General features: G+C 42.7%; 1 pseudogene; it reads left to right on the forward strand.

Annotated features, from left to right (window-relative positions):
- The first annotated feature begins 1,638 nt into the window (after positions 1–1,638).
- LOC136526675 (uncharacterized) lies at positions 1,639–3,638 on the forward strand (annotated as a pseudogene).
- Positions 3,639–14,966: the final 11,328 nt, after the last annotated feature.

The following is a 14,966-nucleotide window of genomic DNA, read 5'->3' on the forward strand; positions in this document are numbered from 1 at the left end:
TTTTTTTTTATTTGTAAGCCATTTAAGCACAAAATCACTTTAAAGTTTGCATATTTGGATGAAGGAAGGTTAAAGTAGTTATTCAAAACTAGTATTCACCTTTCATTTCTAGCATGCATAGCACACTTCATGGTTTAGAGATATAGAGAATTTTAGAGTTTTTTTAATTTTATTTGTTTATAAAATGAGAAATTTATATTATATTAAAAATGAGTATATAGAGTAGATGGCAACTGCTTCTGGGTCCTCGGCCTCTCATCGGGTTCCAAAGTGACTGAGGCCGGACCTCCCTCTCATTGCATGTGGCAAGTCTGAGGAGAAAATTGTGATGGAGTACCGGGTGAGAAAAGAGTGTCCCAACAAGGGCCGTATCTTCTACAAGTGTCTGGATCGCAATGTGAGTTATTTTGTCGCATTTGATGATTATGGTTAATTTATACTTATTTTCATGATGATTGTGATTAGAGTTCTAATTTTTTGTTTTAATTTTAGTGGGATGGCACTGGATGTTCAGGCTAGTACTAGGAGGAAGAGTATGTTGAACATGTGCAAAACTCTCTTGCACAGGCGGCTACAGCGGCTGATGAGGCAGTGATCCTATGGAAGAAGCCCATAGATGTTGAACAAACGCATGATCTGTATGTTTTAGTTGGGATTGGTCGCGAAATCCTTATGCTGCTGAAGTGCATTTTAGCTTTAGTTTTTTAGTGGTGGTTGGGATTGTCTATATTGTAGCGAGACTTTCATAAATTAATACCTTGTGTGGTGGTATGAATGTCGTATAATTAACTAATTATGGTCTAGGTTTTAATATGGTATGTATGTCATGTAATGCACTTGAGCCGGCATTGAATGTACAATGCTGATCGCCGCTCCTAAGAGTTCATTGAGGGCGTGCATTCTTTCTTACGTGTGGCCGAGGCAAACAAACACGATGGTTTCATGTGCTGCCCATGTGCCATATGTAAGAATTTGAAGGAATATACTAGCTCAAGGAGTCTTCATTCACACTTGTTGAAGTTGGGTTTCATGCCAAACTATATTTGTTGGACGAAGCACGGAGAAATTGGGGTTGTAATGGAAGAAGGTGAAGAAGAACAATGGAACGATGATGACATTATTGCTGAATATGGTGCCTTCAATGATACTGCAATGGGGGAAGCTAAACAAGAGGTAGGGGCAGAAGATGAGCCCGCTGATGATCTTGGTCAGGCCATTCATAACGCACAAAGAGAATGCAAAAGTGAAAAGGAGAAGATCAAGTTCGAGCACATGCTAGAGGATCACAAGAAATTGCTATACCCAACTTGTGATGCGGGGCAGAAAAAGTTGGGTACCACATTGGAATTGCTGCAATGGAAGGCAAAGAATGGTATATCTGACAAGGGATTCAGGGAGTTACTAAAAATCCAAAAGAAGATGCTTCCGAAGGATAACGAATTATCCACCACTATGTACGAAGCAAAACAGGTAGTCTGCCCTTTGAGAATAGAAATCCAGAAGATACATGCATGTCCTAATGACTGCATCCTCTACCATGGCAAGGAGTATAAGAAGTTAGTTGCATGCTCGGTATGTCATGCATTATGGTATAAGATCAGGCGAGATGACCCTGGTGATGTTGAGGGCGAACGTCCCATGAAGAAAATCCCTGCCAAGATTATGTGGTATGCTCCTATAATACTACGCTTGAAACGTATGTTCAAAAACAAAGACCATGCAAAGTTATTGCGATGGCACAAAGAAGACCGTAAGGTAGACAATATGTTGAGACACCCTACTGATGGGTCCCAGTGGAGAGCAATCGATAGAGAATTCCCAGAGTTTGCAAATGACGCAAGAAACTTAAGGTTTGCTTTAAGTACGGATGGTATGAATCCTTTCGGGGAGTAGAGCAGTAGTCATAGCACTTGGCCTATTACTCTATGTATCTACAACCTTCCTCCCTGGTTATGCATGAAGCATAAGTTTATTATAATGCTAGTGCTCATCCAAGGCCCAAGGCAACGTAGCAATGACATTGATGTGTACCTGAGGCCACTAGTTGAAGAACTTCTACTTTTGTAGAACAGACCAGGTGTACGTGTGTGGGATGAGCACAAATAGGAGCACTTTGACCTACGAGCATTGTTGTTCGTAACAATCAATGATTGGCCTGCTCTAAGTAATCTTTCAGGACAATCAAAGAAGGGATGTAATGCATGCATGCACTGTTTCGATGACATTAAAGGTATATTCTTGAAAAAATGTCGAAAGGTCGTGTACCTTGGCCATCGTCGATTTCTTCCTACGAATCACCCCCTAAGAAAGAAAGGTAAGCATTTTAAAGGTAAGGCAGACCACCAGACCAAGCCAGGCAACCGAACTGGTGAGGATGTACTCAATATGGTTAAGGATGTGAAAATAGTATTTGGAAAGGCACATGGCAGCGAACCTGTTCCGAACGACGCCAACGGTCACGCACCCATGTGGAAGAAGAAGTCCATATTTTGTGAGCTACCCTATTGGCAAGTCCTAGAGGTTCGTAGTGCGATCGATGTGATGCACCTGACAATGAATCTTTGTGTGAACCTGCTAGGCTTCATGGGTGTGTATGGGAAGCCTAAGGACACACTTGAAGCATGACAGGACCTGTGGTGTTTGAAAGAATGAGACAACCTACATCCAAAGAAGATAGATGATGGACGCTATTACTTAAGTCCTGCCAGCTACACTCTTAGCATAGAAGAGAAGGAAAGCATGTTTGAATGCATAGAAAGCATCAAGGTACCATCTGGATTCTCCTCGAATATAAAGGGTATAATAAATGTGCCAGAGAAAAAATTCCTAAACTTAAAGTCCCATGACTGCCATATGCTCATGACGCAATTGCTTCTAGTTGCATTAAGAGGGATTCTACCTCCAAATGTACATCTAGCCTCCGTAAAGCTATGTGCATTCCTCAATGCAATTTCCTAGAAGGCAATCGATCCAATGGATCTAGCTAAACTACAGAATTATGTGGTTCAATGTCTTGTCAGCTTTGAGTTGGTGTTCCCTCCTTTCTTCTTTAATATCATGACACACCTCCTTGTTCACCTGGTCAAGGAGATTAGCATTCTCAGTCCTATGTTCTTGCACAACATGTTCCCCTTTGATAGGTTCATGGGTGCCCTAAAGAAATATGTTCACATCCATGCTCAACCAGAAGGAAGCATCGCCAAGGGCTATGGAACAGAGGAGGTCATTGAGTTTTGTGTTGACTTTATTCCTGACCTTGACCCGATTGGTGTTCCTGAATCACGACACAAGGGGAGACTAAGTGGAAAGGGGACACTAGGGAAGAAATTATATATTGGTACATAGGACAATTATTTTAATAAAGCACACTACATAGTTCTGTAAAACTCCTCCTTAGTGGATCCGTATATCGAGACACATAAAGAGTTGCTCTAATATGAGTTTTTAGGGAAGTATGGAGCTTGGATTATGCATCAGCATATGGAAACTTTTAGCAACTGGTTGCAAAAAGAATGTCAGGGTGATGAAAGTATTGATGAGCAACTATATTTGTTGGTTAGGCAGCCATCATAACATATCCTCACATACAAAGGGTACAAGATAAATGGGAATACATTTTATACAGTAGCCCAAGATAAAAGGAGCACCAACCAAAATAGTGGTGTCCGCATAGATGCCACCAACCCTAATGGAAATAAGCAAACATATTATGGCCGCATAGAGGAGATATGGGAACTAAACTATACACCTACTTTTAAGGTACCTTTGTTCAAGTGCTAATGGGTAAAGGCGACTGGAGGCGGGGTAGCAGTCGACAACTAGTATGGAATGACAACCGTGGACCTCAACAATATTGGGTACAAAGACGAACTGTTTGTCCTTGCCAAGGATGTGAATCATGTGTTCTATGCCAAGGACATGTCTACAAAACCAAAGAGAGGGAAAAACAACAATGACCCGATCAATGAGCCAAAGCGCCACATAGTTCTTTCAGGGAAAAGAAACATCATCGGAATTGAAGACAAGTCAGACATATCAGAAAATTATGAAAAGGATGACCAAATTCCACCCTTCACAGTGAACAAAGACCCAAGCATCTAGCTAAATGATGAGGACACTCCATGGTTACGGCGCGATCATAACCAAGGGATATACATTAAGAAGAAGTTCACTACTGTGCCCGCTTGATATATATAGTGTATTCATATTTCTGTCGTGCATTCATATTTTCCACGATTTACATAAATTTTTTGCTTGACGTTGGATTTCCTGTGGAGAATGTGTGATGAAAAAACAAATGATCAACGTCAATAAGATGTGAAAACTAATTTCCTGTTGAAAAACAATAGTTTTAATGATTTTAATTAAGTAGTACATTTTTGCATGGTGAAAATTATGATTATTATTTACACTATGTTAAATATTTATATGGTAAAACAAAAGAGTTTAGGTTACAGATTTTTCTTATGTACAATAATGCATAACCATGTCCTGAAATTCTTTTTTGTAATTTTTTTGCTAATATTTTATTTACTAGGCAATTAACAACTCTCTGCATATTTATATAAAAGAAATATATAAAAAAGGAAAAAAACTTCTAGAAACTGGCGGGAAGCCAAACTGCAACCCACCTTTACTCTCGGGTGGACCAACCACCCGGGACTAAAGATGGGCTGCGTTTTCGTGGCCCGCCAAAATCACCTTTACTCCCGAGCCATGGCTACACCCGGGACTAAAGGTTAGACCTTTAGTCCCGGTTCTAACCATCACCCGGGACTGACTAAAGATGGGCTGCGTTTTCGCGGCCCGGCAAAATAACCTTTACTCCCGGGCCGTGGCTACACCCGGGACTAAAGGTCAGACCTTTAGTCCCGGTTATAACCATCACCTGGGACTACAGGTCCCCCTTTATAAACCACGCCCTTCTCCCTTAGTTCTCTTCCTCTCTGTCTCCGCCGCCTTCTTCTCCAACTGAATCCAGTAGCCGCCAAGCCTTCTTCTTCGTCGCCTCATCTTCTCCACCAGGTCGATCCGATCCAGCAGTGCCGCCACCCCCAGACGACCACCCTAGCCTCGCCTCGTCACGCACGCACAGTATCACCGCCCCACGCGCATGCGCACTTCTTCTTCGGCTGGCCAGCACTCGCCTAGTGTTGTCCTCGTCCCTGGCCCACCTCGCTCGTCATCATCGATGACGGCGCGCCTATCCTCCTCAAGACCGTCCTCCTCAACGACCAAGAAAAGGCCATCCTCCTCAACGACCAAGAAAAGGCCGTCCTCCTCAATGATCCTGTCCTCGTCGAGACAGAGCGCATCAAGGCCGTCCTCCTCAACGACCAAGAAAAGGTCCCTCCATTTTTATCGCCGCCGATTCCATTGGTAACTCGCACTGAATCTTCTCTGCTCTCACGTTGTTGCAGCCGGAGTTTGATCGAGTTGCTAGAGCTACTCCGGTGGCTGCAGGAGCTGGACCTCGCGTTTGACACCTTGGATGTGAGCCACCGCCACCACCATAATCCGTTTATGATGGATTAATTGCTCCAACCTTTTATAATCGGATGGATGCGTGTGCTGAGCCCTCGTGTCGGCAATCTTGTAATGTGATTTTGCGTTGAGCCATCGAGCTCAGTGGAGCACGGGCATGGCCCGGTGTCTCGTCGTTTCCTCCTTTTTGCATGGTAGCTTATGACGATGCCGGCCCCTAGATCCAAGACGTTCGATGGCGTTCGTGATGTTGTAGTAGCAAGGCACGTAGTTCTCATACTTGGGCGGGCATACCTCCGCCTCCTTGGTGCGGACGCCGCCGCCCATGAGCTCACCGATGTCGAGCAGGTCACTTAGAAATCATGCCTTTTATTTTTTAGAATTAATTTTTCCATGAAATGAAAAACTTAGAAAATTGTAGAAAATCCGTACTAGTTGAACTTGCGGACCGTGTTCATCTCGGCTAGCATGTTCTCTACCGAGCGGTAACGGACGTCAAGGAGGAGCTTTGATTCTATGAGGAAGAGCGGCAACGGTCTGGAAGACCGTGTTCCCTTCCTCGTAGAATCGGAGCTCTTCCGTGGCCAAGTACGGTGCCATCCGGTGGAGAAATGCCCGCCGAGATGATCATGTAAGCAAGGTCAACTAGTACGGAAGCTTACGTGATCTTAGAAGATGTGTGATGGCATGAGAGCGTGTGTTTTTTTCTCAATTTTGTCGAGTAGGTCACTTAGAATTAATTTTTCCATGAAACGCCCACGAGCTCGCCGATGTCGAGCAGGTCACTTAGAATTAATTTTTCCATGAAATGAAATACTTAGAAATCATGCCTTTTATTTTTTAGAATTAATTTTTCCATGAAATGAAAAACTTAGAAAATAGTTAGAAAATCTGTACTAGTTGAACTTGCGGACCGTGTTCATCTCGGCTAGCATATTCTCTGCCGAGCGGTAATGGACGTCAAGGAGGAGCTTTGATTCTATGAGGGAGAGCGGCAATGGTTGTGGAAGACCGTGTTTCCTTCCTCATAGAATCGGAGCTCTTCCGTTGCCAAGTACGATACCGTCCGGTGGAGAAATGTTTACCGAGATGATCACATAAGCAAGGTCAACTAGTACGGATGGTTATTTATTTAAACATGTTTTTGAGCTATAATTTGATGGATATTTGATAACTTCAGACCTACAAATATCATCTACAAATGTTACTATCCTCGAGGTGGCACGTCCTGCAGGAGTCCATTTTATAGACATAGTTTTTATTTTTATAGATATATCTAGTGGTGTAAAAGCTAGATGGCTGCCCCGAGAGACAACATGGATGAAGAAATGATGGATATTATCAACACTGGCACTCAATTTGCCAATGGTGACCAGCAGGATGCAGATGACGGGAGTCAATACCTGTCTCTTAAAGATAACCAAGAAAATATTGTGCATGAAAATACTAGCAAGGTATATATATTTATATATATATATATATATTTGAATATTATATATATATATTTGAATATCTATCATCTATTATGTGTACACATGATATTTATTTATTTATTTTAAATGTAGCCCTCTGGATCGATGACCACAATGGCGAAAAGCAAAAATATTTGAGGCTCGAAAAAGCCATTAGAGGGGCGCTATATAATATCAGAATTCAATATCGAGATAGGCGAACCACTTGGTCCACATGCAAGGAAATTCGTGCAACACTGTGGGTGCCTTGTAAGGGACAGACTTCCGATCAGTGTCCGTGAATGGAAGCAAAAGATCAACGAGCCTCATGTTAGTTTTGTCTCTGATCTTGATAAGAATTTAATTGGGGATGATATCCTTCAATATTTCACGTTGCAAGCGGATGATTATGATGATATCAATGATGAAGAATTGAAGGAGCTAGTTTGAAAGTGGGCTATGAAGAAGATGGTCACATAATTCCAGACTTGGAAGAAATCTCTATACACGAAATACGCCAAGAAGAACCTAACGCCCAATTTCAATACTAGTGGCCCGCTCGCGAAGTTGAGGCCCTACTGGAATGATTTTATACAGTACAAGACATCGGAAAAGGGTAAGGAACGGGTGAGAAGGAACCAAGAGAATGCCCGATAGAAGGTATACCACCATGGCATGGGATCAAGTGGCTACGCGACTGCCATTCCCAAGTGGGAAAAAATGGAAGCAGACATTCTTGCCAAGGGTATCACACCAGAATCACTCAATTGGCCCAAACACGCGAAGAATTGGTTTTTCGCTCATGGGGGAAGACTGGACCTAGAGACCGGGAAGTTGGTCCATGGCCCAAAACTCGAAAGAGCAACATAAAGATTTTCTTATGCTCTACAAGCTAAAGCTATTGGTGCGTTCAGGCCCAATAGAGAGAAGGATAAACTAACGTATGCCATCGGGACTGCTAAACACAGTGGCCGAACGAGAGGTTTAGGACGGAACATTTCTTGGGAGCATGGTTTCCCTAACGACAGAGATACCTACAGAAGCCGACAGAGAAGGAAGGATGAGGAAGCAGCGCGGATCAGCAGGTTGGAGGAATATGTTCGTGAGTCACAGGAGGCGTTGCTTCAAGCATAGGAGCGCGAAAAAGACATGCAAGCTAGAATGCAGGATGAAATCATAAAGCAAGTGCAAATAGCAATGAGTGCCCAAAGGCAGGCATCAGATCCAGGAATCAACATTAATATTAGCTCCCCTGATCTATTGAAAAGCAGCCGCGCTTCCACGGAGTTGCCAAATCAAGATGACGCAATGCTACGTTTTCCCGTGGATGACATCACTGCACCATTTACATCATGTGAGCTACATATTCCAAAAGAGAATGCCACAATCATGGTGGCTCTCGGTGTTTTTTCTCCTCTAGATCCTACCAAGACACCAAGAATCCATGGGGCAATAATATCACCTGGATATGTTAGCGTCTTAGTGGATAGAGTTAACAAAGGTTTTAGTGATCTAACTCTTGACATTCTAGGAGGTGATGAGGAGAAGACTCTAGGAGAAGCAGAGAAGATATTCATACTATGGCGCAAGTGCTACATCATTATTCCTGGGGTCTCTAGTCCACCACCGATTCCTCAACTGCCAGACAATAGGTGCGGACAAAAGTGACCGAAACAAAATTTTCACTAATTTTCTATTGACATGCATGATTAATAATAACAATTTCTTATACCTAATTATTATTTTTTGTACTCACACAGCAGAGCCTCGGCTAACCTAAGTCCAATTATTCAATCTCTAGATCATCATAGTGCTCCGGATAATGATTATGCAACGCCGCCACTGCCGCCGCCTCCAAGGAGGTCTCCAACGCCTCCAAGGAGGTCTCCAACGGCTGCCCCGCCTCCCTTCATGACCAAGAAGCAGCTAGCTCCTAAGAGGTCCACCCCACAAACGAAGCCGTTGGCCCACCAGCCAGCAAAGAAGAAAGCCTCCTCTAATCCAGTTATTCCCCAAAAACTGGCTTACGAGAAAAGTAAAAAGGAATTAAATGCTGCAGTACAAAAAGATGTGAGCAGTTTCTTCGAAAAGTAAGAAAGCAACGAGAAGCAAGGAAGAGCCCAGAGAAATCGTACTTCTACCTACCTCCAGATCTTCTAAGAAAGAAGGTGGACCAGAAAAAGCGGGAATCTCAAAAGTCCCTACCAAAATCGGACTACGACCGCTCTCTCACCAAGTCATTTGAGGCGACGCAGAAAAAGACTAGAGTAGAGAAAGGTGTTGCACAACTCGGACAACAATCACAACAATCAATCCCCCCTCTTGTCATTCGTAATGAATATGGTTCAAACTTAGACGTACTAGACGTCGATTTTAAGGACCTGGCTCGGTTTTACGAGGATACCGATTTGGACCTTGCCCAAGTGCTCGCTGAAGGACCATCTGCTCCGAAAGTGGATCCTTGGAAGAAATTTGAACATAGAAAGAGTCTATACAACCCTGAGGCCTTAGGTAAACTGGGTACGCAAATATACCTGCTAAACAAGTGGTACATGATGGCGCGTGAATGGGGAGAGACCTTTATTTCTGTCAGAGTTAGAAACCAACATTACTTCCGTGGCGATGACGTTATATATGTTGAGTTTTTAGAATTACACCAACTATGCCACCTGGACTCTCTCGACAAAAGTCTCATTAGCTGCTGTCTATAAGTGTGATTATTTTCTACTATTAAACTATATATATATAAAGCTACATGTATATATATAAATTATATATCCTCACACTATATTTTTATATATGCAGATATGAGATGACAGAACTCAGAAAGAGAAAGCATAATGATGTTGGTTTCGTTGATCCAAATGTCGTATTCAAACACCCTAATCCCCCGCCTCAATGGAAAGCTGAACTTGAGAAAAATCTCATGAGGTTCTTAGTGAACCAACAAAATAAGGACATATTCTTCCCCTACAACTTCAAGTGAGTGTTAAATAATTAATGTCGATCATATGGATATTTGTTCAATTATTTGCTTACTAGCTAAACTATCTTCCATATATATATATTGACTCTAGTTAATGTCGATCATATTTGTGTATAAAAACATATGCAGCAATCACTGGATATTGATGGTCATCGATATGGCCAATAGTCGGTTGAGCATCTTAGACTCGTTAAGAAAAGAGCAAACAGAGTACCAAGACATGATAGATATTATCCAAGGGTAATTTGATCTCTCTAGCAACTATATATACCCCGATCTCTTAACTACAACAATTATTAAAGGTCAAATTAATTTTTTATTTTATTAGGCGCAGTGTTTGGAAAAGTTTCATTGAGGAACACCACATGAAACATTGCAAAGCGCCACTGGATGTAATCGCACACAAAGTAAGTACTAGCTACATTTATATATATATATAATTCAATTAACACTATGCACGCTTTCAATTCACTAAATCTTTTTTCTCGTAAAAGTGGGTTCTGAGGTAAGAACAAAGGAACAACTACTGCGGATACTACGTTTGCGAGTTCATCATGGCGTACTCAAAAAGAACTCCTGAAGAGAACCTCAAAGTACGTTATATAAATATATTCATATATTCATAATTTCTTTTATTGCTCATATATATAAGTAATCACGTGACCAACACACACACACACACATATATATATATATATATATATATATATATATATTAATACTTTTCCTTTAACTTTTATTGAAGACTCTATGGTTGAAGGAAAAAGTCATACGACGTGACCAACTGAAAGCAATTCAAGAGACCATAGCAGAATTTCTTAATGACTAGGTCCTAAATCCCACCGGCGAGTTCTATAATGACGTGAATAAAACATGAAAGCCAAACCAGATGGAGTGAATTTGTTATGCCAAGGATATGATATAATATACAATGCAAGCTTTATTTGTAATATATATATACATATTATATGTACATAACATAACGTACAATACGTATTATATATATATATATATATATATATATATACACACACACGTTAGTTTCATACTTTAGTTTGTATAAAATGTTCGAACATTATAAACGCATAGAATGCGTATATTATTAGTAGCGTAGAATACGTATTCGAAAACCAAAACGAATTATCAATTGAAAATAGAAACAAAAAATGAAAAAAAAGAAAACCTTTAGTCTCGGTTGGTATTACCCACCGGGACTAAATGGCCGGGCCACGTGGCCAGGCCGGAAGGCCTCTTTAGCCCTGGTTGGTATTACCAACTGGGACTACCTTTAGTCCCGGGTGCGAAACCGGGACTAAAGGAGGGGGCCTATTAGTCCCGGATTCGTGCTCCCAGTTCTAAAACCGGGACGGAAGGGGGTTGAGAACTGGGAGTACAGCTAGTTTCTCTACTAGTGTACTTTTGATACTTAAGCTTTCAGTATTTAGCAGCAATATTATAGTCATTAAGCTATCCAGACTAGGTAAATATCAAGTGCTAAGTTCAAGCATGTAGGTAATAGCAATCAATGTATCCTGATTCATCATTAACCTCATTATCTACCATGTTCCCATGGCCGGTCCTGACCTTTTAGTGGCCTAGTGCAGGATAAGGGTTGAGGCCCCCATGACAAAAGAATATTATTTTGTCATTTATATCTATACTATAATATTAGAGGGAATTTCTTTCTTTAATCTCTCACTTTCGCTCTCTCTTCCATCCATCAGTCAATCCTCTTTTGTCTCTGAGTCCATCATCCACTCTTAGGCCCTGTTTGCTTCGCTGGAAAAAAAGTAAAAATACTGTTCCAGCTGATTTGTTGTGAGAGAAAAATAATATTTCAACTTAAAAAGACGAATTATAAGAGAAACGAACATGGCCTAAGGCTTTTAGTTTGGAGCTGTAAAATCTTAGTTAATGCCTGACCACTCATATCCTGGCTTAGGCTGTCCGCACCGGGCAGCGCTAAAGCTCCTGGTACGCTACCGGTAGGGTGCGCGCAGTGCGCACCGCGCGCATGTAAGCGGCCCGGTAGCGTACAGGCTGCACAGTAGACCGCGACAGACCGCGCACGAGAGAGCAGCCGCTAAAACACTGTAGTGCTACTGTAGCAATGAGAGAGAGAGTTGTGGAGAGAAAGAGAGAGGGAGGGGAATAAAATATGAAATAGTGGGTATAGAATATGTAATAGAGATAACACGGATGCGAAAGAAATGAGTATAGAGTAGAGAATCTTGATGACTAGGATAGAATATTCCTTTTTAGAGATGAAAATAGAGGTGGACAGGTGCGGATAGCCTTAGCCCACTGAGCGTGTTCACGTCACGGCACACATGCAGTTGCGTCTTCCAGGTCTTTCTTAAACTCACAATAGATAGACTAAAGTAAAGTAAAACTAGCTTAGCCAGTTTCGTCATGCTCCTCTGCACCATAGCCCAGGAATTAGCCGGCTTTGCTGACTTTTGTTCCAATTTTGGTGTCAGCAATCATATCTAGCTACACACAACACAAGTAATGCCAGCCGCACGGTCTATGCAACATGCACTGCTACACGGCTTCCGAGCATAGCTCGCTGTATGTCCTGTATGCTTTCTTGATCCCTCTTCCAATGCATGGGCCGGCATAGTACGTACGACTAGCTATCAAAGGCGGTGCACGTGATCCCTCTTCTTCCGATCCAAGGGCCTGCATATATACTCCTATCTCTGAAGGCAGTGGTCTACGTGCTGGCCGGTCTCCCTACGGCGCGAACTGCGTCCATATATGCAAGGGCGAGGTGCGAGCGTACACGCGCTGCAACGCAGCGCCGTGCATGAAAGGACAGTGGAAAACATGGTAACATGCGCGCGGAGCTGGACGGGACGTGAGCTCTTGTGCTTTTCCTGCTATTTTGACCGAACCGGCCGGCCGGCCGTGCGAGCGCACGAACGCAGGCAGAGCGCCTGTGCCTGCCCAACAGCCCAAAGCAGCAAGTAAAGCAGACGTCGAGTCGGGACGGGACGGGGTGCTGCCGCTCGCGCTCTCGGAGCAGTCACGCTGTGCTCTCTCGGCTCCAGCAGGGAGCGAAGTCGAACGGTGGTGGGGACTCGGGTCTCGGGAGGTGTGTGTGGCTGAGGATGAGGCGCTGAGCTCGTGGAGCATCGTGTGGATTCGTACAACACCCAGACTCAGGCTGTGTTTATATCGCGAAATCAAAATTTTTAGATGTCACGTCGAATATTAGATGTTAGAAGGGGTTTTTGATACTAATAAAAAAACTAATTACATAGCTCGTCTAAAAACTACGAGACGAATTTATTAAGTCTAATTAATTTATCATTAGTGCATGTTAGTTATTGTAGCACTTATAGCTAATCATGAACTAATTAGTCTTAAAATATTCGTCTCGCGATTTCCAATCAAAATATGTAATTAGTTTTTTTCGTCTATATTTAATATTCTATGTATGTGCCGCAAGATTCGATGTGATAGTTTAAGGTGAAAATTTTTAGCAACTAAACCCGGCCACAGACAGGCAGCAGAGGGGACGTCATTGCAAGCCAGCCTGCCTACACTACAGTCCACATATGCGTATGGTCGGTGGCAGCGGCTGCCAGCTGACGGTGCGACGGTGCGAGGGGGGCACCCCACACGCTGGACGGGCACCGCGTGTTCCGGCAGGGCGCTGCGCCTGTTGCTAGCTGTTGCAGTTTTGCTATTCACTGGTTGAAGCTGGCCTGCAGGGTTCAAGGGCTTAGCATGGATGTGGAAAGTGGAGACACGTTACACATCGGCGGTGGCAAAATTTGAAGTCTGTGCCCTCGTTCCTATAGAATTGGAACATTTTCTAGGATCAGTCATGTGCGGTGCCTAATCGAGGTACTCATGTGGAGTAACTTTTCCTTTGGGCTTTGGAATAAATTCGGCAGCAATATGCAGCAAGGCATTATAAAAATCAAGGGACCTTGCAGACAAGCAGCCCAATTCTCCGAAAATCTAAGTCATGCAGTTTTTTTTTTATTTAGGAAATCTAAGTTATGCAGTTTTTCTTTTAGCAGAATCTAAGTTATGCAGTTTGATCCCGGTATTTCGCCATGTTCCGCATTGCTAGCTTGGGCTGCCCATCTTTCTGTACAGCAATGGGCCAGCCAGTTCACCGGCTGTCTCCCCAGAGGGCATGGTGCAGAGTGAAGACCTGAAGCCAGTTTTTCTGGGCCGCAGCTCGTGCCTTGATTTGTGGGCTTGGAGGACGCCAGTCAGGCCGTGAATTCGCAATCTGGGTTCGTGGGCTTCGCGGACACCGGTGACTCGGCGAGGCCGTGAATTCGCAATCAGGCAGTGCCGCAGTGGCCACTTCCACCCGCAGAGAACGAAAAAAAAAACGCCTTGCAGTTGCAGCCATGTTTGGAGGAGGACGGAGCTCACCTCAGGACGCAATCTGATCGCACCGAAACAGCTGCAGCCTGCAGACTCTCAACTACAGTTCTGATTCTACGGAAGCAATGCGTTCAAAGAAAAAGTCCACGTTAAATCTCTTAATTTTTACGAAAGTCTGTTTTCCTTGTGAACTTTTAAAACCGTTCGTTTTACCTCTCTGATCGGTTATAAACGTTTTCAAAGACGGTTTTATCTTTTTCTTTTTTATTTGTTTCAACTGAATCTTTAAAAATCATAGTAAATCATAAAATAAAAAAATTTAATTTTGTTGGACTCCACATGAGTAGATCTACATAGTTAACATATAATATGGTATGCTTTAGTACAATTTTTTTGTTGTAGTTTTTCTATGTTCACTGTAGGAAATGTTCCACCGCGTGGCAGACTCCTATAGAATGCGGTGGAACAAAATTGAATTTTCTAAAAATTAGATTTTCTATTTTATGATTTTCTGTGATTTTTCAAAGATTCAGCCGAAAAAGAAGAAGATAAAACCGCCTTTGAAAACCGCTTATAACCGGTCAGAGAGGTAAAACGAACGGTTTTAAAAATTCAGGGAGGTGGTTTACCCGGTTTTAGAGTTTATGGAGGAAAAACAGACTTTTGCAAAAGTTGATGGAGCTAATGTGGAT

Source organism: Miscanthus floridulus, chromosome 19 (assembly GCF_019320115.1).
Source record: "Miscanthus floridulus cultivar M001 chromosome 19, ASM1932011v1, whole genome shotgun sequence".
Classification (NCBI taxonomy): domain Eukaryota; kingdom Viridiplantae; phylum Streptophyta; class Magnoliopsida; order Poales; family Poaceae; genus Miscanthus; species Miscanthus floridulus.